Here is a 24,048-nt window from a genome sequence, read left to right as displayed (position 1 = left end):
CGTTAGTCAGCCAGTCGGAAGACGTTCTTTTTCTTCGCCCAAAAATAAAGGGTTGTCTGCTTTTGGTCGGTTGAAAGCCTTTTAAGGCGGTTCCTCGGTTCCCTAGTTGCAAGTGTTGAGTATTTGCCCATCTGCACGGTGGTGCTTCATTCTTTAGCTGGGTTATTTGTTTGATATATATGGGGAATGTTTGTTGTTTGCTGAGAAGGTGGGCGTTGGCCGAACTTGTTCTGTATGAAGAAAAGTTGCTCATGAAGCTGTTTTATAAACTTTAAAAACTATTTTTTCATGGTGTTTGAATGTTTTGCACTGCACTTACGTTTTGTTATCCGTAAATAATGTGAAAAATAGCTAACTTTTTAAGTTGACCAATTTGTCTATGGAGAAATCTGTGCTGAAAAGTTAATTCATTCTGAAGTGATACTGAAATGAGGCATAGCGTGATAAGCATGCTTGGATCACTTGAAAGGTACGAAGTTTTAATCAGCTTCCAAGGTTTTGATACCAGGGTGAGTGTTTATGTAGTACATCCGTTCAAAGGGCATTACTATGAGGAATTCTTCAGGGGAAACTTCAAATCCGGTTTCATTGACCCATTTGTGTTTAATAGCTGTTTAAACGTATCGACCGTTGTTAGCAGTTCTTTCCTCCGTCCCCAAATCACATCAGTCGGGTCGTATTTATCAGTTTCATTATCCTCATTCTTCTGAAATGTAACTTGGATCTACACCTTTTTTCACTTTTCTATAATGTAACTTGGATCTACACCTTTTTTCACTTTTCTATAATGTAACTTGGATCTACAGCTTTTTTTTTTTCTTGAAAGGGCCTGGGGTTACGATCGGTTCAGCGGAGGGGCAATAATATCAAGTCCATTTCAGTGAAATAAAACACTGGGAAATCTGATACAGCCATTAATGGTTTTGATATCTTAATTGTATTTACGTAGGTTCTGGCTCCAGTCACTCGCTCGAGCAGTTTAGAAATTAAGCTTTGATAATTGCAATTTCGCTTTCAATTTTTTTTTTAACCTATGTAAGACAGGTATGAAATGATTCCGCAATATTCTGTATTTAGGGAGTTCCTCATTTGACGGGTGGGCACCGTTCTCTGCTAGCACTCTGCTGGTCCCGCGTTCGATTCTCCGACCGGCCAATGAAGAATTAGGGGAATTTATTTTTGGTGATAGAAATTCATTTCTCGCTATAATGTAGTTCGGATTCCACAATAAGCTGTAGGTCCCGTTGCTACGTAACCAATTGGTTCATAGCCACGTACAATAAATCTAATCCTTCGGGCCATCCCTAGGAGAGCTGTTGATCAGCTCAGTGGTCTGGTTAAACTAAGGTATACTTAACTTTCTGTATTTAGGAATGAAATGGTCTTTTAATATTAAGAGCCTAGGACAATTAGGACCGTGTTTTGACTTATTGAAAAAGTAATGAAACTGAGTTTTCCCTTTTGTGATGTCGATTTTAGATACTACTTGTACACTTTTTAATTAGGAAAGAATCGGATATAGTTTTTATATTTATATCAGCATAATCAGATGACATTTTTACTGTTAACGAAAGCGATGAAATACGGTCTGAAATTTTATTTGGGTGCTTGATACATTTCGGTATTCTTTCGAAATAGAATTGGTAACTGAATATGATCCATCATCTGAAACGGTGTGTGAAGTAGAACATGATGGTATTTAAAAGGGTGTATTAATGTACAGTGTCTTTCAATAATAATCTTGACTGAAGTTTTCGTTTACTTCGCCAGTAAACCTTGGAGATTTAAAGTTTACTAAAACTAATGGCTAATCACATTTAACTTAACTGAAGGGTTGCAAGTCAGGGAAAAACCATAAGTGAAACACAAGTAAAAAAAAAACTGATGAGTTATAGTAAACTCAGCATTATTACTTTTAAAAGGCCAATTGTTTCCGAGGTCACAGAGGTTCTTGGGTAATTGATGACACATTAAATTCTCACTAATGAGCTATTATAATTTTAGACCGTTATTCCAGTTTGATGTATTTCTTTAATACTGTTAGGATAGTTGGTTTTTAGGTTCTTTCACCCCTGTTATCTGTAATTTATTGGGTCACCTTTTTTGGGAAACAAGGCATTTTGTGATCGGGAAATTTTTAACGGCACCTAAGGCAATGTTAAATTATTTTTCGAAGCAATAGAAACAACAGAAGTGATTGTGTAATGAAGAGCATCACAGGAAAAAAGATTAAAAACAGGTAATGCCATGGAAATTGCAGGCTTCATCCTAATCTAATATTGGGTGTAGTATCGTGCCTACCCGGGAGTCCATCTGAACCGTGGCAGAAAAATTAAGCCAGTAATACTTAAAAGATTTCAGTTGTATTCCAACCTAACCTAATCAAGAGCAAAGCGTGTTATTTGTGTGGTTTCACGCACCTAGTCCAGCCTGTAATCTCCATACATTAGACATACTTTTTGGGAGGTAGAATGCCGTGGTTCTCCAGTAGCACGAGGTTCTTGTAAAATGTACTTATGAAAGTTATGGTAGTAGAGGTTTGCATATTTAAAGTTTTCAACAGTGTAACTCAGTAGCCAGGTGGTTACCTTAGGATAAGTAATGCATTGTGCAAGGTTTAAGTGTTGATCATAATACTCGAGAGTAGATGTTTTATCCATTTCAAGCAATAAGCCTAAAGTTCTATATACTTTGTTTTCCAATGACTCCTAAGGCTCAGTCATTTGGCATTTTTATCCACAGTTGAAAAGAAACATGCTGCATCACCATGATATTCCATTTTTATATAAGCTTGGTATTGTGTAAAACGTTGTCTTCAATAAAGCTAAATTAGAAACTTAGCAGGCATCCATAATATAGTGTGCACCAAACTTGAAGTAAGAGTCGTATTGATAGTGCAAATATGACTAAGTAGTGGGTGTAAATTATAAGCAATATCTGTTAGTATAAGTTTAAAGTTACTGGACTTGTGTGGTTTTTCGTGTAAATTGAATAAATTGCCCCCTGCCATTCGTAGGTTATTAGAATATTCCTATTAACAGTAGTACAAAGGTAAAGGCCAGAGTACACAAAACTAGGTTCCAGTGAGATCTGTAATCCCGAATTCTAAAAAAAAAAAATTTCTTATGAAGTGAAAAAAAAAAAGATAAAAGTTCTCCAACAGAGAATTATTTGATTGTAGGACAAAACATCTGAATCTTAAACATGAAAAAATTTACAATAACAGTGGTGCTGCTGACAATTTCAGTTATTGAATTTCCTCTCCAGGCAACCTACCTTGCTGTCAGCAGATTACTACCCTCTTTGAAATGGAGTCCCAAAAAACATGCGACCTCATGTGAAGTATCATCTATGGCTGGTCACTATTATTTGAAAATAAGGGAAGCTAAAGGACTTCAACAAAGTCTTCAACATGGTAAGGTTCAACACATATATCATGGTCGGTAGTAGTTAATGTTTGGAAGTTATAGGTTATTTGTAAGCCTTATAATGAGTTGAAAGCACTGAATGAAGTTGATGATTTTACTCAGTATAAATGACCTGCAAGGTTAAATATTTTTGCAAGTGAAAAGTTTATTAAACAAATGGTGGTGCTTGTAAAGAATTATTGCAGTTAAACTAGTCAACATTACAATTGCAGAAGATTGCATTAAATTATTTAAGACAATTTTTATTTTATTCAAGAGTATTGGTGTTAAATCTCCCGGTAAATAGAAAGGCCCTAATTCTAGACTTTGTATGAATACAAGCTTGAGTGATCAAGAAAAGGTATAAATTAGCCTCTGTGTTCAAATAACTTTTATCAGTTTTGCACTAAATTTTGTCCAGTGCTTCGAATAAAATTTTAGCCGTGATACCTTAATTAGCAAAGCAACTTTCCTTATATGCCATGTAAGGTGTGCCGGCTCCACCTTATCGACCAGTTGCTTCCAGCATTTTTTAAATATATAGTTAGGTTTATCTATACTTTCAGTGTTTTTATAAATGTAAATACTCGTCGTTGATTACATTATTATTGTTTGTTCTGTTGATTTTTATGTTGCTATCATGAGTATTTATTACCTTTGCTCTTATTTTTGTTGCTAATCTTAAATCTTTTGGGAGACATTGAGCTAAACCCTGGTCCTGTTACTCATTACTGTAAGAAAATTTGCGAAGTACTTTACGCAAATATTTGATCTCCAGAGTTGTGCATGTAAATGTGATTTTGATGGTTTTATCTGGGACACTTGTAAATAGTAACAAGGTTTTGATGCCCCAGATTTTATTTATCGTCGTAACATCCCGCATACCTAAGGTATGGCTGTGTACACTCCGGACGAACTACGGTATTATTTTATTTATGGACATTAATAATGTAGCGTATTTTAACTTGGTTCACTATGTTAAGGAAGTGTTTTGTAGTATTTCTGTATAATATTATCTGTCGCAAATGCCTAGTTCTTATAAAAATCAAGAAAAACGTTAGCGAGTTCACCTGAAAAAGTTGAAGTCCAATGTTATTCTTTTCATGGGCACGGGCAGCTCTGTAAATCTCATTCTACTAGGTAGAAGCTTCGTAAATCTCATTCTAGTAGGTGGTAAATTTATCTTCTCAATGCGTACGCATAGAACCCATCTGTTTTGGTTGTTGGCTCCACCTTTCAACTTCTGTTATTGGAAGTAATTTTATGACGTCTTAATATTTGCCTTCTACACCAATCATCAGTATCCTGAGTTTGTTCATTTGTTTATTTGTTATCGACAACCACTCAAATCACCTGTTTCATCTCTTGTCGCTGAACTCTTATTGATTTCAGCCAATAACAAACGTTTTTGGAATTGCGTAATACTTTTGATGTTTTGCCATTCGAAGACAGGTGCTTCAGGCCACTGTTTCGACAATTAGCCAATCTACAACTGCCATCTGCAAACATACCTGATTCTCTCCAAAATGCTATGGTTTGGTTGGTCCTCGTTAAAGAGATGATGACGTCAATTGTCACACTTTATGTAACTGGCTGTCAATTTATGACGTTTTCATTGTTAACCAATCAGAAAACAATACGGTTCCAACAGACCAAGGATTTTCTTTTCCGCCATCAGTTTAAAGGTATGGATAGTGAAATTCAGTTGTGTGACTTGTGAGCTCGATTATTTTTGGGTAATAGGCAAATATCATGGTGGTGCATATCCCGAACATGCTCATCCAGGTGCAGATATATTCAGTGACAGGTTAGGTCAGAAAATTAAGGTTAGGTTAGTGCACAACTACACTGTGACGTGCAATAACTGGTCATATAGTGCATTTGTATGCCATTTTCTCATGTAAAATTCTTGGCTCGGGTTTTCCCATTTCAAGTGTTTTTATGTATTTCGAATTCAGTGTATAGCTGTATACCGGTCCATTTTTATATGTTTGAGTCTTATATTTAGGTTTTTTCCTCCATTTTGCCCTGTTTTTACCTACTTTGTCTCCCCCACCCAAAACCCCGCTTCCCAAGGAGAGTCCCCCAAATTGTTATCTATAGGGGGAGGGGTGGTGGAAGGATAAGTATTCATTTGCGATGGAAATAAACCTCAAAATCATTCAAATCACATCATAATACAACAGAAAAACCTATATTTTATGTTGAAAGCAATTAATGTCCATAAGTAAAATAATACCCGAACTACACTATATATCGTCGGAAAAAATGAGTGTATTTGCCATGAAATCCTTTGTTTTAATATTTTCAGTCCTACAATGTATGTGTATTTGCTGTTTACCGCAATCCAAATATTGATGATTCTATAAACGATTGTCTCTTGGAGAGGATTAGTATGGTTCAGCCACAGGATTCAAAAGCTTCATTCGTTATTTGTGGTGAATGCAATGCAAAGCACAGTGAGTGGTTTAATTCAAATTCCACAGATCAACATGACCAGTCTGCTCTTGAGTTCTGAGTATCCTTCAATTTTGTCCAGCTAACTAAGGAACCCAAGCACATTTCTGGTAATAGATTAGACCTCATATTTACAGATGTTCCAGCCATTGTGAAGTCCAAGGTCTGTTAGTATATAGGCACTTCTGAACACTGTGCCATTGAGATAGATGTATTCCTAATGCCACCATTGGAAAAACGGTTTGGCTGAAATCTAGAGACAGTTGGTATCACATTATTGAAGCATTGTCAGACACTTAATATTTCAGATACATCAGATCCAGATCCAAAGAAGCAGCTAAATGAAATGCTGATGGCTATTTTAGTAAGGTATGTCCCTAGACAGGTCATTAAATTCAGGATAGATGACCAACCATGGTTTGATGATTCTTGTAGAAGAGCCTACCTTGAAAAACGGACAAAATTCAATACATGGAGATGAAATCATTGACATGAATACTACACCATTTTTGGCCTGCCATGCTGCAAAGGGAATTTATCATACAGCTGAGAGAAATTACAAAAATTCTTTGGAGGAAACTATGGTGGACCAAATTGGCATCATCTGTCTTTGAGTCAGGCTCATCCTCCATCCCTCCAATACTAACAGCTGATGGTAGATTGGTTGCTGGCCCTAAGAAAAAAGTCTGAACAGCTTCATCAAGCTTTTGAAGCTAAGCAATCAGCTGAGAATATCCCTTGCCCTGATACTTCAAACCTTTTCTTTCAAGATTTGTATTTCACTAGGGATGTTAAGAAAACTCTGGATAATCCTGATTAGCTGGAGGTGGGGAGAAGATCCTGATGCTTTCTTCCCTTTTTTCAAAAAAGTTTCTGGTGTGTTGTTTTGCATGATTAGTAGATACTATAGATTTTTCTGTCAACATGGTATCTTTGTGGATGAGCGCAAGCTTAGCAATACAATGCCTGTTCCAAAGAATGGCATATCTGCAGACTGTAGTAACTGCAGGCCAATTTCTACTCTCCCTGTGCTCTCCTAAGTTTCAGAAAATTTATTTTTAAACTATATACAGTAATAATATGAAATCTAAGGGATTGTTAGCAGATAGTCAATATGCATTTCGGAAGCAGTTAGGTACCTGCGATGCTCTTTTAATTTGACTTGCCATTTGCAAGTGAACCTTGATAAGGGTTTTGAGTGTAGAGTATTTAAAAAAATTAGTGTAGTTGCCATGAAATCCTTTGTTTTAAGATTTTCAGTAAGTTCTACAATGTATATGTATTTTAGTGCTGCTTCAATTTAGTAAATCACAAGGCATCTATTTGTAAACTTCAGAATCTTAGAGTTGGTGGATTTGTTTTAGGTTTACTTTAAGATTTCCATACAGGTTAAGGCAGCAATAAGTTGCTGTTGATGGGATCTTTAGGAACCAAGACCTATTGTGTCTGGAGTTCCACAGGGCAGTGTTCTTGGCCCACTTATTTTTGGTGTATACAAGTTGACCTGGAAAACAAGATCGTTTAGTATGCCGATGATGCTACGCTTGTGGGTATCATAAAGTCTCCACTTTTGAGAAATGAAGCTGCCCTTAGTCTCAGTCAGGACATGGGCTGGATCAGTGAATGGTGTAGTTGGTGGGGTATGAGGCTGAACTCCAGTAAAATGAAAACACTGTTGATTAGCAGATCTTGTAAAGATTTTCCACCTTATCCTCAGTTCCTTCAAGTCAATGGGAGTCTGCCAAATGAGTCTGAAGCTTTAACTGTTGTAGGTGTAACTTTTGACTCGCATCTTATTTTGAGAAACATTTAATGAAAGTGTCAGCAAATGCTGCACGAAAGTTAGGTATTGTTTGAAAGGCCTCCTATGTTTATGACAGTGATAAAATCAATGTATCTTGTTTGAGGTCATTTGTCATCCCTTTACTAGAATGATGTTCTCCGGTGTGGGTGCCTGCTTCTGCCAGAGATTTATCTCTTAGATAGAATGGTTCGTGGTGGTAGGTTTTTGCTAACATTAGCAGTTATGACCCGGACCATTGATGGATGGTCTCTTCTTTGTCAATTTTTCATAAGTTGTATTATAATAAAGATCATTCACATTTCTCAATTGATCCCTGATCCCCTTTTCCTGCCGAGAGCAACCACATTTGCTGAACAGCAGCACCAATATGCAGTAAATGTGCTTCGTTGTAGACTTCCCAGTTCCAGAGGTCCTTTATTCCTCATACCGTTGGACTGTGGAACAGTCTCCCTGAGGATGTCATGCATTTGGAACTTCAGAAGTTCAAGTGAAGGTACAAAGCATTACTAACCTAATACTATTCTCCTCGCATTTTAGTACATTTTTAACTAATTTATTTTTCCGTTTTTAATAAGCGAGATCTCTTTTTTCTACTGTATATTTCCCCTTACCACCACTTACTTCCTAATGAGCACCACATTCCTTGGAAGCTCGAATTTCAAGTTAACGGCCCCTGTAGGCTTGTTCCATTTGGATAAGGTTCATAGTAATAATAATTAGTATTTTTTTTTGGGGGGGGAGGTTGTCACAGTCATGCTATTCGATTGGGTGGTTTTTATAGTGTTGGGTTCCGGGTTGCATCCTGCCTTCTTAGGAGTCCATCACTTTTCTCACTAAGCACTGTTGCTAGTAGCACACTTTTCTGCATGAGTCCTGGAGCTACTTCGGCATCTAGTTTTTCCAGATTCCTTTTCAGGGATTTGGGATCGTGCCTAGTGTTCCTATGATGATGGGTACAATTTCCACTGGCATATTCCATATCCTTCTCATTTCGATTTTCAGGTCTTGATACTTATCAATTGCCTTTCCTTCTCATCTACTCTGGTTCCCATGGTATTACGACATCAATGAGTGATACTTCTCGATTTTATCAGTCTTGTCTATTGGCACGTATCACCCTATCTGTTCTGATACCGTAGTCCCAGGGGATCTTTGCCTGATCATTTTCTATCACTCCCTCAGGTTGGTGTTCATGCCACTTATTACTGCAAGCTAGCTGATGTTCCTTGCACAGGCTCCAGCGGAGGGCTTTTGCTACTGAATCATGCCTCTTTTTGTACTGGTTCTGTGCAAGCGCCGGACATTCGCTTGCTATGTGGTTAATGGTCTCGTCTTTCATATTGCACTTCCTGCATATGGGTGAGATATTATTTCCATCTATTGTTCTTTGGACATTTCTGGTTCTTAGGGCCTAATCTTGTGCCGCTGTTAGCATTCCTTCTGCTTCCTTCTTGAGTTCTCACCTCTGTAGCCATTGCCATGTTTCATCACTGGCCAGTTCTTTTGTCTCATGTACTGTCCGTGCATTGGTTTGCAGTGCCATTCCTCTGTTCTGTTTTTTCATTCTTCTGTCTCTGTATATTTCTAGGTCTTCGTCTACTTTTATCAGTCCTTCCCATGGACTCCTCAGCCACTCGTCATCACTGATTTTCAGATATTACCCCAGTGCTCTGCTCTCGATGTTGACGCAGTCCTCTATGCTTAGTAGCCCTCTCACCACTTCCTTTCGTGTTACGTATAGTCTGTATTTGCTCTTGGGTGTAGTGCTTTGTGTATTGTCATGTGTTTTCTAGTTTTCTGGTCTATGCTGCGGAGTTCAGCCTTTGTCCACTCCACTACTGCGCTGTATCTGATTACTGGTACTGCCCATGTGTTTATGGCTTTCGTCATGTTTCCGGTGTTGAGTTTTGACTTGAGTATCGCCTTAAATCTCAGCATATATTCTTTCCTGATGTGTCCTTCATCTCTTGGCGTTTTATATCCTCTCCTTCCATTATTCCCAGGTATTTGTATCCTGTCTCATCTATGTGTTTGATGCTATTCCCGTCTGGTAGCTTTATTCATTATTATTATTATATTATTATTATTATTTTGTGTTTTAACTACAAAACTAAAGTATAAATTTATGGAAATACTTAACTGTACTTCAATTGCCAAGCCTAGCCTAATACAGTTCTTTGTATAAGCAGTATATAAGGTATCTTGAGTTACAAGATCTACCATTAGACTTGATACACTCGAGAATTGAAGTAGGCCCCTCTGTATGCATAAACAAAACCCATGAATAGCACTTTTCACCATTGATACTGTATGCAGGTTTTTGACGAAAATGCCACTCAAGACTATATACAAAATTTTGCCATATCCTCATCTTGACCCAGTATTTGATATTTTCTTGTATATAAATAAATCCAGCCTCGTTTTCAAGGATATACTTTGGTGATATTGTGGATTCTAAATTAATCTTAGGATGCTGACATCAAATTGAGAAACCACAAGGCACTAGAAGTTTTTTAAGTAAATAAACTGTACACTTGCAATGGGTATTATTCCATAGTACTGTACTTTAGATTAGTAAGGAGGTGGTTTTAGTTAATATCTAAGGAATCGAGAATCTCTTTTATATAAGAGGGCTTTGAAAACAGTTGAACATGACACAAGTTCGGAGATCATGTGGCAATGGCCTACTGAAACCATTTCATGTTATATCACAGAATTCTTTATTTTGAAGCCTGAAACGGTTTGCCATAGTCAGAAATTTAAATTGGAGTGAATGTTGGTTGTAATGGTTAGGACCATGAAAAATTAAGTTTGAGCAATTTTATATCAACACAATTAGGATTTTACATTCTTATGCCACTTCCAAAAACGTAGATATGTTTCAAAGGATAATTTCAAGTGGAAATTTAGCGTAATATTGTACCTTAGTAGGCTTATGAATTGCAATTAACTATTTTAGTACATAGTTAAATTCCTTGGCTGGACGGCTGTCCTACTTTTAAATGTACTTTGTCTTCTGAGATTTAGTAAACTGTTAAAGTAAGTTTTTAGTATGAAACAATTTTTACTCCATCACTAGACTTGATCTTAAGAACACTAATCTGAGAACCCACCATTGACCTAGGATTTCTGAGGATAATGCAGTTTCGTGCTATTTAATTTGACTAGATATGAGGGAGTGCTGTTAAAGGATGTATGTTTATTCAACATTGGTATTCTATAATTATGCTTTGTTATAGGGTCCCAATGACTTGGTACTCCACAGGCTATTTTATATCCATGCCTGGAAAAGAACAGGCACCCCTTGGATAATGGGTATCTGGTAGACTCCACATCTGTGGGAATTCGTGATGGCCAGTAGAGATTTTAACTGGCTTTTTAGCTTTTAGGGGGTTTGCAGAAAGTCTTCGTAAATTTTAGGATAATTGATTACAGAAATCTGATATGTATATAAATTTTAGTATGTAGTGAAATATTTTGTGGGCTTATATATAAATTTGCCTAAAATTGTCGTGATGTAAAGTAATCTGTTAATGAAAGGAAATATCTTGCTCTTCACTAGAACACAAACCTATCTCCCGAGACAAATTTAGAGTCCGGGTAATGTTTTATAGATAAAAAAAACCTAATAAAGTGAGATGTTTCTTAATATTTAAATTTTCATTGTAAAATTAGCACTATCTAAAACTGTAATTATTGGAATTCTTACCTTTACAGACAATGGCATCGTCTTAGCCTCTGCGGTTTAAGCTTCAATTGGCACCATGAAGATGTATAACAAAAGTAGAAGAGCAGCTAAAAGACAACTGTGTGCACCAATAGTTCAAGCATCTCTTCAAAATCCTACAGTGACTTGCATTCTCACATGAGCAATTAGAAGCTTTGTTCAAATATAGCTATTTCGTTTTTTTTTACCGATTGGAATAAAATTTATTTCTATAGCAATGTTTATAGCAGTTACCAGACATCATAATTTTCAAAGAGGTCATGTTTAATAATTGAAAATTAGGTTTACAACCTTGCATAGAGGGATTTTCCTCTGGTTAATCAATTGGAATTGAATTATATGACACATCTGAAGTAAATATCTAGTTAGTGCTTCATTTGGTGTAAGTTAGACTTAATACATAGTGCTAAAGTTTGTCAAAATTGATTGCTTCTCTTAATTGTTTAAATGTTATTGATTTTAATTCATGTTCCATAATCTGATGTGACAACTTTGAGAAATATTCAGTTTCATAAATTTTATAGGGTATATTGTGCAGTTCACAATCAGTAAATCATATTAGGAGGGATAACTTGAATATCATGCATTCTTTTATGTTTTTTTAATTTTGATATACATTTTTTTAATCATTTTACGATTTCCAATTAAATTTTTTTCTAATTTATTATTTTCAGTTTTTTTCTGAAAATTACTTTGATACCGTGTAAGTTATTGGCTATTCAAGATAAGTTAAGCAGAATTGTATATTATTTTTGTATGAAGATTAACAAAATACTTTGCGAGGTAATTGATTTTAGAAGGCCTGAAATATTGTTGTATGATACAAAGTACTGGCTGATCTTGGAATATCCAGCATTGATAAAATTAAAGCACCAGTTTCCTGGTTTTTTCTCAGACTATATGCAGAAAACACTTGAAATTCAATGCTTTCGAATTTGACATAAGCAGATTTAAGAATTTTTTCCCCAGGAGAGGTAATATTGTAATTCTTGAATGTAGTTTTCATTAAATATTTCATTTTTAGCATCAGGACATTGCAATGGTTTTTCTGTGGAATTTGGCAACTTTTGAGATACACACATTGCCACTGGTAGGCTTCTTCTTTGTCAGTGTAGTCTACAGTAATTTATTTGAATTTTGCGAAGTCTCTCAAATAGTATAGTATTATACATTTTATCAAATTACCAGATCAGGGAATCTCAAACAAAATTGGTTCATCTTCATACCCTAAAGCCTGATTTAGCTTGACCCTTGAAATCTCTTAAATTAGTAAGCGTTCCAAGAATAGGTCTGTCACTACTCGTAGCTCAGATTCCTCATGGTTACATTGTTGTTTGATGATACTTTCACCACCTCGCTTTATGGTTAGGCGCTACAGTTCGTCTGGACTGTAGATATTACACCTATGATTTTTTTACTTTTTAGTAATATTTGTGTGCTGGACAGTTTCCTTCCCTCCTGCACTGTGGTCTCAGTGCATTACTTTGCAATAGCAACAGAATCCCTTACATTTTCAGCCATTTTCATGATGGCCACTTTGATAACTCCCTAAGAACAAGGGTAAGAACAACTTGTTAATCATCGTGAGCTGGGTTGGAGTAATTACACTTGAAGAAATTAATTAGTTACATTTACTCTCAAAAAATGTAAATTACAATTACATTTGGAAATAGCAATTATATTACAATTAACAACAAATCCAATTAACAATTAGTTACAATTACAATTTATTTCGGTGCGAGAGTAAACGCTAATATTTGACACAGGAAACAATGTATTGAGGGGAGCAAATCGAGCTAATAGGGTTACACAATTTATTTCTAGAAGTGTAAGTGATAGAAGAGCAGAGGTCATATTAAGAGTATTTATTAGCAGTAGTTAGGAAACACTTGGACTATGACCTTGAGTTCTGGTTACCTTGCTATAGGATGGAGATATTTTCACTTGAATCAGCACAGAGAAGGATGACAAGAGGATTCATGAGTTGAAATTGTAACCATACGGCGAAAGGCTTCGTCCATTTGCATTCTCTTGAGAGACGTGGAACGAAGGGAGATTTAGGTGTTTAAATGGATTGAGAGATTCAGTATAGGTAATGAGAACGATACTTAAAGCGAGTAGTTCAGGTAAAACTATGTCCTGGTTTCAAAGTGGAAAAGTTAAGTTTCAAAAAGGAGATAATACGGTAGTAGTTTTCGCAAAAAAAAAACAATGTTTTGGATAAGAGACACTTATTTTGTATTGTAATGTTCATTTACCAGCAGTAGCAGAAAAGAAATGTTTTCATTTCTTTAGCGCACTGTAATGTTTTCCAGTGGCGGAGAAGCGGCAAATTTAAGTCTTACAAGCAACCCATCACTCCTAATGGAGCCCGATCCTTACCACTTGAAATTTATAATTACAATTAAATTACAAAGTATATCCCCCTGTAATTAATTAAATTACAATTACTATAATTCCATTTTCAATTAGTTACAATTACACGAAATTCTGTAATTACATTTCAATTAAATTACAATTACTCCAACCCTTTCGTGAGCATCAAGTTTGCAAAGCAACACAGTGCTCTCGCCCAACATTCAACGAAGTTGAAGGTGAATGTTCACATTCCGTTGTCTCTGTCTTGGTATTGATGTTTATATCTTCAAGATATCAGTCTATGGAACGAGGGACTTGGGAAGGGTGAAATGAAAATTTGTGCCTGACATCTAAGGTTATTAGAATGTCTTGACGACCTTGCATTTGATCACGTAAAAATATTTGTATAATTTGGTTGTCAGCTGTTTTCTTTCGACTGACACGAGAATTTTAGTTTGCTTACTTGCTTTGCAAATGAATGCCAAAAGTCATATTGTTAAATTATCTGGATATTCAAAACATTCATGACATTCATGAGTTGAAAGGCTAACCTGTATAGGTATTTTGCTATGTTTACAAAACATTTGATCCTAATGTTAACTGATAATAGTAAATTTGTCTAATCGCAAAATGATTGTTATTCTAGCATGAGAAAACGAGTCTCTCGTTTCGTAGATATCCAGATGGTCACGATTCTTTGTGTAATACTTTAAACAAGCTTTTATAAACGTGTGACTTTACGGTATAAGCTATATTTTTGTTCACCCACACTGAAACATCTAGGCACAATGCATTGCTGCATTTTATGATTTCCAGTGACTTACTGAAACATAAGTTCTAACTTTTGTACTTTGTGCTGCATTTGTGGAAGATTCTAGTTTGCATTGATTATATGCATCCTTTACAACTCTACAAAATTTCCCTTATAGTACATTTTTTTGTATTAAAAAATTTTTTAGTTTTCAAATAGATATTTTTTATCTTAGGCTTCCTGTTATTCATTACTGATTAGGGGATTTTGCTTTCCAATTCCTTGCCTACGTTTATCAGATTTCTTTATAAAGTTTCTCCTCCAATTTCTCTTTCTTACTATTCAGCTCCTCTTCCTCCTTTTTTTCACATTCGGGATTTTTCCATGATATTTGACTGTCTTAAATATCTTTAAATCTTTTGTCATGCCATTAAATCCTTCACTGCCTGTCTCGAGCACCGGAAATAGAACAATTTTCAGTTATTGGTATGTCTGCTTTTACATTGTTTAAAGTAGAAAACTTAGATTTATAGTGATTTGCTGAATGCATGGTTAACATGGCTTATAAACTGTGAAATCATGAAATAATTACACAAAGTATAATACACACGTACTGAGAGTTGTATGTGACTACATTAAAAAAAAAGTAACAGTAATACAGAAATATATCACCTTCCAAAATGTCGATCTTATTAAAATCTTTTCCTGTGGCCCATCACTTAACCTCTCTCTCTCTCTCTCTCTCTCTCTCTCTCTCTCTCTCTCTCTCTCTCTCTCTCTCTCTCTCTCTCTCTCTCTCTCCCGCCGCCCCCACCAACACGGTTTTTTCGGCATATGCTCTTAATCCTATTCAGGCAGCTTCCAATCTTGCTTTGATCTGCAGTTTATAGTTTTTTCGTTTGAAGTTTCAGATTTTCTAGGTTTTCTTTTGTTTTGGAGTTTCCGGTATTCAACTACTGGGCTTCTTTTGGGGAATGATTTTTTAAGAACAGTTCTTGCACTTTTGCAGCGGTTTCATTTCGCTGTTTTGAAGTTCACTTCTCTGCCAGGTTTTGTACTCGTAAAGATTTCTCTCCTTGTAATTGCGTTGTTTCTTCATCGTACTTTTGTGTTTTTTCTTCTGTTCAATCTTCCCGTTTCTATTGTCATAGCCCCCGTCTTTTCTTGCAAATAACTTTTGCAGTTTTTCTTTTGTCAGTTTCCTTTATTTCTTCCTTGCGTTTTGACACACTTATGTCCCTTTTACTATCTATTCTACTATTGTGCTTTCTGTTTCTTCTTCTCCTCAAGATTCTCGGGTGCTGGCGGTAACTCCACCGTCCATTCTTTATACTTTTCGAATTCTAATGAATTTTCCCACTGTAGGCATTACTTAAGGATCTTTGCAGCGTCCCTTCGGCTCCTAGCTGCAATCCCTTTCATTGTTTTTACTGTACCTCCATTCGTATTCACTTTTCTTCCATCTCGTTATCCACTCTCTCCTAACAGTTGTTTCATAGTGCAACTGCGAGGTTAACCTCTTATTACACCTTTCAAACCATTCTACTGTCTATTTTCCTTTCAGCGCTAAATGACCTCTTAGGTCCCAGTTCTTGGCCTTGGCTTAAATTCTGTATTCTATTCTAATCTGATCATGGATTTATGGCCTTAACTAATGACTTAGAGCTTCCAGTGATCATGGCTGTGGATCAATTTTATGTTCAGTTTTAGATTTAGCTGCATTATGCTACTTATTCTTTTAATTTTTACTATGTCTTGTCTTCATTTAATTTAGCAATACAGTTCTGTTGGCTAAGCAAAAGGGTTATCATCCAACCCCACACTCTCACCCACTCCCCGTATTGTTTAGCATGATGCGCCTTTTGTCGTGCGTTTCTTTTCCCAGTCCTGCTTACTGGCTCTCGAAGAGAAAAAGTCAAGGGAGCAACCGTGTATCTGGGGACGGGTCTTCGCTGACATTCCGCAGAAGGGAAATCAAAATATTGGCTGTTTGCTATGACTTGATACCCGTGCTTTTGTTAGGAAGTTTTTCTAATAAGATTGTATAATTTTTACATGACCGAAAGAAAATACATCGCTTTCACATTCTCGATTTATTCATTTCAGATGTTCAGAAGCTTTCAAGATCCTGTGCTTTAAAGTGTTTGATAAGATAGGAGTAAAAGTAAAAACCATTTTTTCGAGTAATTCTAGTGAAAACAAGTAGTTTAACAGTGCAGCCATTCTAGAAAATGCTAATTTATCGCTCATACTTAGCGCCCATAATATAAGACTAGTCTTTTCGGTGGGAGTTACGAAAGCATTCGCTACTGGCGGTGTTGTTAGTTGTATGGGGATAAAAAATAAGTTGCTGCAGCAGACTAGTCTACCCACACTTTGGAATGACCTTTCTGGGTAAGATAGCAGGGCTGACTTCAACGGTGCAGGATTTAGGCCATCACGCTGACCTTAGAAAATTACTTTTCTAATTGGGAATATTCCGTTTTGTAGAAAATACTGCGCTTTCAACAAGGCATTATTCTAGTGACTGCAACATTTTAGACACTGTAAACTAAGAATAGGGGAAAATTGTCATTTGCTCGAGAAAATTATCCTCGGGATAATGTGGTACGGCTCTGTCTTCACAGCACAGATTTGATTGTTCGCTCATTTCTAACTTTTTGTAAATGTTTTCTTTTTAATTGTCCTTTGTTTTGTTTATTCAAAAGTTTTTCCCTCTTCCTCTTATTGTCTTAGCTAACTAATCATCTTGGATAACTGTAGTATCAATTTTTTTCTCTCCAAATCTATTGTGCAGAATGAGGGCGCCTTGCAGTTATAGAATTGCGCTAGTTGTAAACTTCCAAGTGATATTAGGACCTTGTTCATTTGAACTTCGTTTCCCGTGGATTTTAAGACACTTCCATGCAGTCACACTTTCAACACATGAATAAAACGCACGTTTCAAAAGTCTTGTTTAAAGTAACCCATGTTCATATTTTTGTCATTTGCAGTTGTAATGCGTCTTAGAATGGGAAAGTGAAAAACTCTATATTATTTGAGCTCTATTTTTGGGTGCCATTAATTTATGATTAGGATTAGGATTAGTATGTTTGTGCAACTAGAAGGGAATAATTGTTAACAGACTGGAGATACGTTGTAAGGCTTTGCTGCTTAAAATTCTAAGTTTCAAAAGTTTACAAGAAATATTTTAATATGCGGCTAGGATAGATATTTAAGGCATTCCTTTGAGTGGTAGGAACATTGCATTTCACATTGGCCGCGTAGCTAGGTATAGTGTAAAATGAGGAGTGGGAAAATTCTAAGTATGAATTGTTAACCCACAGTTTTCATCGAGGTGCCATAAGTGGAGGAAGAATAAACGAGCATGTGAGGCGTTTGATGAGAATGAAGTCTGAGTAATTCATTGGTAGGGAAGAAAGGTGATAACTTTCATTGTCTGAATGCTAGAATTATGAAGTAGCCGTTTCAGGAATAGTTTAGAATTTCCACTTGAATTTCATCAGATGAGTAATAGTATAGCTTTTTAACTAAACGTATTTTTTCCTTGAAACATTCTAAAGGTATCCATTAGTTAATATTTTTATTATATCGATCACTTAATCTAGCTTGTTCAAGTTGTCTTCCAGGTAAGCTCCCAACACTGGACCAGAATTCTCTCAACACGGAGTCTGGAAAGCTCTCAGCTGTGTGATCTTGGTGCTGGTTGCTGCATTAAGTGCATAAATGTGGCATTTATTTCATTCTTCTACTGTATGTGCATTAACCGGTGCTTCAAACTACCTGAAACCGTCTTTGATCTGCACAGAAAGCGTTGAACTTTCAATAATCAACATAGTTTCAATAGTAAAATGTTTTAATGTATCATAAAACTGTTAGCATTTACTGCTGGTGTCTCCACGTGGCCTACTGGAGTTTTGGCCGTGTCACTGATGTAGAGCCACGCAAAATGAGGATTATTTAAATTTGTATGTCATTTATTGTTAATAGCATGCTGTTATCATCGAAGTTTGAGAAATAAAACAAACGATTGATACGTATGTTTATCTTTGAAATCCTGAGTTCTAACAAAGTGATATAAAGCGAGGAATATTTTTGTCTCGTACTGGAGTTCATAGACCCGAGTGTTCTCCTTAATTTGCCCCTCCCCCCCTTCTTGCCCCCATCCCTCTTGTAGCATCAGCAGATGTTTATCCTTCGCAAAAGGGCTAAAACGTATGAAATCGACCTTAAATTCCTCGTTAATTCGGACTAATATTCGCTTTCAGTATACAAGAGCTATTCCATTTACTAGTGGAATGAGAGCAGAAACCATAGCAGTACTTAAACCATAGTCAAGAGGACTGAGCTCGGGTTAGCTTCAGAAATACAACTGGCTATGAAGCAGTTTTCTATTCACCCAGATAAGTCGTAAACAGTTTTGTCATCGTAATTAAAGCCTCTATAAATCTGAAAGAATACTAGATTCACAGTATACTGACTTTTGATTTCGTGTTAGCATTTTCTGGAAATTACTGCTTTAGTTTAGTAATTCAAACAAGTATAAGTTTTCCTTTGTTCTTAAATAGAAGTTACACACGTACTCGAAATTGGTAAGATGGAAGGAGTAACACTATAGAAATTCGTCTATCTTTTATTGTAAAAGACTGAATCTTTTATTACATAAGCGCGATTAGTTTTGCATGGAATATTGTTCAGTGGTAAATATGGTGAGCACAAGATAATGACATATATTCATAAATTAATTTATGGAAGCTCTTGCTAACTCCAAATGTCAGACTACCGATGAAAACAGACCACTTCCACAAAGAAAATGGGAAACTTTCATCCATAAAGAAAACGGAACACTCCTGCACCCAGTCCACTGCAGGAACTACTGGTGGACGGAAAATCCCTTTGCTTCAAGTGCCTGCATTTGCAGCATGCTTATAGTTCAAAACTTTGTCAGATTTGTCATGACTAATATATTAGCTATCAATAAAAAAAAAGGAAAAGGAAAGCCCACCAAGGCCCTCCCCTGTCCCGCCTAGTAACACAACACTAAGGAAACCATTTTAATTCTGAATAAAGTTACTAGGTCCTTGAATGCTTTCCTTTTCCTTTTTTTTTTTTTTTTTTTTTTACAAATTTATTGTAAACTTTACATAAAACAATAATAACAAGACCGAGATTAAGACACTAAGAAGAGGATGAAAGGTCTTTTGGAACTTGAAAACTATCAGAACGTAAAAGCCATACGGAACAAAAGGAGTTGAGAAGCTAATAACGTACAAAATAAAATTTTAAAAAATTATGTAACTTTTGAAAATTTTATTATTTTAATCCATATGCTGAAAAGATAAATACCACTTTCAAAATTAGAAAATGCCAGTCTGAAGTCTTATTGTGCAATTTTAATACATTCTACTGTGCATTATAGGCACTTGAAGCCCCCTCAAAAGCAGACAGGGTCACATAAAAGGTCACTGTGTCCCAGGACTCTGCCCCATCATCTGTCCCTGATTGAGTCGGGTAAAGAGGAGGAGACGGGCACGGGTACTGCCCCGACCACTCCAGGTTTCCTCCCCCAACGGAGCAGCCAGATCGGACGGAAGTCACATTCCCCGGTACACGTGGACCACCGAATCACTTCAGATTCACCTGCGTGATAAGTCCTCCGATTTCGAAACCTTTTCTACCACACAACAAAGCTGAAAAATACTTTATATAAACCACTACAATTTTCACCTTAATAAAAAGCAGAGAACACCACCGCACAAACACTCAAACCTTTTTCTACAAAAAAAAAAAGACCCTAAAGAAAGACAAAACCACCGTATCCAAACTAGAGCGACATCACCATAAAGCAACTTGTCTCTAGAGCAGCCTTTTAGATAAATATCCCCAAAATATCAATAATGTGTGTTCTAGCAAGAGGATTCTTTATGAATTTCTTCTTAGTGTCTTCAAGTAACATTGTCCATACCTTACATTAATGAAGACCAAGAGAATTAAACAAAAAATTTTTTGCTCCACCACTAAGGACAAATCCAATTAGAACTGAAACATCTTAGCAAGAGTGATTCTCTTCTGACCTTTTTTGCTTATGAACCTCAAAATTCAAAAGAGAATGTAATTTCAATAACTTTAATATGTATGAAAATTTAATAAAGTCCTGAAGACATGGCAAACTTGGAGGCAGGTACACAGAAATCTTACTAATTAATAAAGTAATGAATTCATTTTATTTTTAAAGATCTACGCTTGAACATTTTTTTTTTGTGAAGAGACCAAAACTGATTCATTTAAATTTTTTTGTGATGAGACCAAAATTGAACATGAATCATTTAACTTTGTTGCGAAGAGACCAAAACTGAACATGAATCATTTAATTTTTTTCTCTTAAGACCAAAACTGAACATAAATCATTTAATTTTTTTGTGAAGAGAACAAAACTGAACATGAATAATTTTTTTTTTTTTTTTTGTGAAGAGACCAAAACTGACTGATTTTTTTTTTTTGTAATGAGACCAAAACTATCTCCACTCTCGAAATAAATAATTACTCGTTAAGACTTTACTTCCTTAAATGATACATTAAATCTGTCCATGAAAAAAAATTGTCGGGGTATGTGAAGGATAAGAGGAACAGAAATTCTACCCATTTGATGTAAATTCTATGTACGATTCATCAAACTGACTGGCTATCAGGCTTGAGACTTCAATAGGCGTCACAACAGTCAAACAGCTTATCATAGAGAGACACACTAGTAACCCTCTACAAACTGGCATAATTAGGTAAACTCTGTACTGTAAAATAATTAACAATTAAGAATGGCACCCTTTTCTGAACGGAATATTAGAACATTCAGTATTTCTGAATTCCTGTCCTTTCCTCCATAAATTGTTGAACTGTAAGGTGGAAGTAAACTAGACGTTTGCAGAAATTGGCAAAGTGGCTGACTTATGCATCATGTTCGGTAGTTAAGATTGCCAGTTCATTCATGGTGCCATGATGGAAAAACCATATCAAATGCAGTGATAAACAATTCATATAATAAGTCAGTGAGTGTAAAGGACAAAGCTCACAGTAAAAAGAAGGACCAAAGGTATATACTTCCTGTAAACTGACAAATATTGAACTTGCTGTGAAAACATCTATCAGAGGATAAGAGGCTTACAGTCAAGTAAATTGAAACTGGAATGTAAAATTCTGGCCAAAGGCCAAGAGCTAGGGCCTATGACACATTCAGCACTGAAAGGGAAATTAACAGTAAAAAGATTTTCAAGGTGTTGCAGGAAGAAAACTTCGCAGTTGCACTAAGAAATAATTGTTCGGAGAGGGTGGAAAGTAAGATGGAAGGAAGAGAAAATGAACGCAGGTACAGAAAATGAATAGACGAGGTTGCAGATAAGGCCCTAAGGGACGCTGCAAAGAACCTTTAGTAATGACTACAGTGCACCGCGTGAGGTGCACTGACTGCGCTACCCCCTTTACAGAGCAGTTAAGCTTATGGTGGATACGAAATTAAGGTAAATAACATGATCTGATGAGTATAGTGCCCACAGAGAAAGTTCATTAGACAGTAAGCTTTCAGCAGCAGCCACTCTCAAGGATAAGACTCTTTTAACAACTATCCAGAGTAGCAGAAGCAGTTTAGAACGCCAACAACTTTCTTGGAAACGACTATTACCTTGAGAATAACAGCGTCAATAGCCACAAATTCGTGATGCGTAACCTTCAAAGAAACAGATCTTTCAACAAGAACTAATTAAAGGACGATGAGTACACAGCACAATCAGTATAATAGGCATACGATAAACGCGCAAGACTTCCACTAACCAACTGAACTCGGAAATTATCCACACCCCAACCTTATTTTAATAACTTCTAAGAAAACACCGATGGGCAAGGAAAATCCAGATAAAAACGTAGTGTTACTATGGTGGAGAAGCAATACTATCATAGCCATGTGGAAGAAATAATACTGTAAAGTTAAAGAAATATTGCCGGGGTGGACTTTTGTGCTTACGAGATAGTATATAAATATATGTTATACAATCTGGATAATTTCTTTTCATAGTGGTAATATTTTGATAGTTGAATACATAACTAGTTAAGTGGAACTTTATTAGAAATAGATGCTAAAAGTTTCAGTGGTTTCTAATTGCGAGCCAACATTATAATAATCTCTCTTGCAGGCTTCTTGTAGCCTGAGAAAATCGAAGCTCCTTAGAATATGAATGTTCGTGTTAGATAAAAATAAAGCCTCCTTATTACTTAACATTCCTGTTCTTGTAATAAAAAATAAAATCAAGAAAGAACCGTGTAAACATTGAGCAGGTTCAAGGTTTGATATTGAAATATACTTCTAATATATACATAACTCCTTTAAAATGCAAAACTTTTTCCCACTCCATATTTACAAGTACCATAAAGTAACCGACTGCAAGAAGGTACCAATGAATGTGAAAGTTATTAAACATTCTCCTTAACATTCATTTAAACTTATCCAAATATTTAAATTTTCAGTTAAAAGTTTTTAGTCAATTTCCCCTCAGATAAATTCCTCGCTAAACTTTGTAAAGGTTTACATTAAGTCTGAACACTGAATAAAAAAGAAATGCTTAACAGAGATACAGAGCATACCTCTAGTCACAACTCAACTGAAAACTATCCGATATGAAGTCGAAGGTTGTAGAAAATACTGTACATTCTTTTATTTACAAAATGACATTAAGTCCAGGCAGATGGATTAACGTTACCTTGGGAACCTTGCATTATTAGCAAAATGTAATATTTAGGAGAGCTGTGTCCTACTTATTTTTTAAGCCTGTATGTAATAAAAAAAATACTGGTTTAATTTATCACTTCATTACGCGTCTGATTCCCAATGGAAAATTCTGCCTTCCAAAGTCAAATCTTTCATAATCTTTTATTAGCTTTTCAGATTTAGTAGTTTATTTTATTGAGCAATATTTAAGCAACATTATTCTTTCGCATCAAACAAAGTTGATGGTAAAACAAACAGCTCAAATTTCCTTTCATTCAAGGTATCATCTGAGCAAAAGAATTTCCTTCACTATGTTTTCACTTACTGTTAAGAAGTTTAAACTATTTTGGAAAACCAAAGCACATCATCTGATGAGCCCTCTAAACAATACTTAATTTTTTTTTATAAATATACAGAGTAAAATGAGCAATGTTGACTAAGTCACTAAAATGCATACCCATGTCCGTAAACTCACTTTATATTAGGTATATTCAAAATATTTAGACACTGCACGTATTCCAATTTAAATGAAACTTAAGATCAAGCCAAGTTTTCTTTTGGGTTCGTTCCGAAAATTAGTCCAGATCAAGAACTGCCTACTGCACAGCGTTGATAAAAAAGGACATCATATTACTTCATTATTTATTGTCATAGCATAAGGTAGCGGAAGAATGTACACTAGACTCCCAGGGCAGAAAAAAAGTGTGTTTTGAGTCAACACTTCCAAGGTTATATGATAATTAAAACCGAATTAAAAACCTTTAAAGCAGTACACATGATTTGGCAAAACCA

General features: G+C 35.8%; 1 long non-coding RNA gene across 3 annotated transcripts; it reads left to right on the top strand.

Moving 5' to 3' along the window:
* LOC136832124 (uncharacterized) lies at nucleotides 1-18,540 on the top strand. Of its 3 annotated transcripts, none has more exons than XR_010851075.1 (3): nucleotides 1-108; nucleotides 3,268-3,415; nucleotides 11,386-18,540. It is a non-coding gene; the product is annotated as an uncharacterized lncRNA (long non-coding RNA). The 3 variants fall into 3 exon arrangements; XR_010851073.1 differs by having other exon boundaries at nucleotides 15-114; XR_010851074.1 differs by having other exon boundaries at nucleotides 49-469.
* The last annotated feature ends 5,508 nt before the right edge of the window (nucleotides 18,541-24,048 follow it).

This window comes from Macrobrachium rosenbergii, chromosome 49 (genome assembly GCF_040412425.1).
Source record: "Macrobrachium rosenbergii isolate ZJJX-2024 chromosome 49, ASM4041242v1, whole genome shotgun sequence".
NCBI classification, from domain to species: Eukaryota; Metazoa; Arthropoda; class Malacostraca; order Decapoda; family Palaemonidae; genus Macrobrachium; species Macrobrachium rosenbergii.
This window is presented reverse-complemented; position numbering and strand designations above follow the sequence as displayed.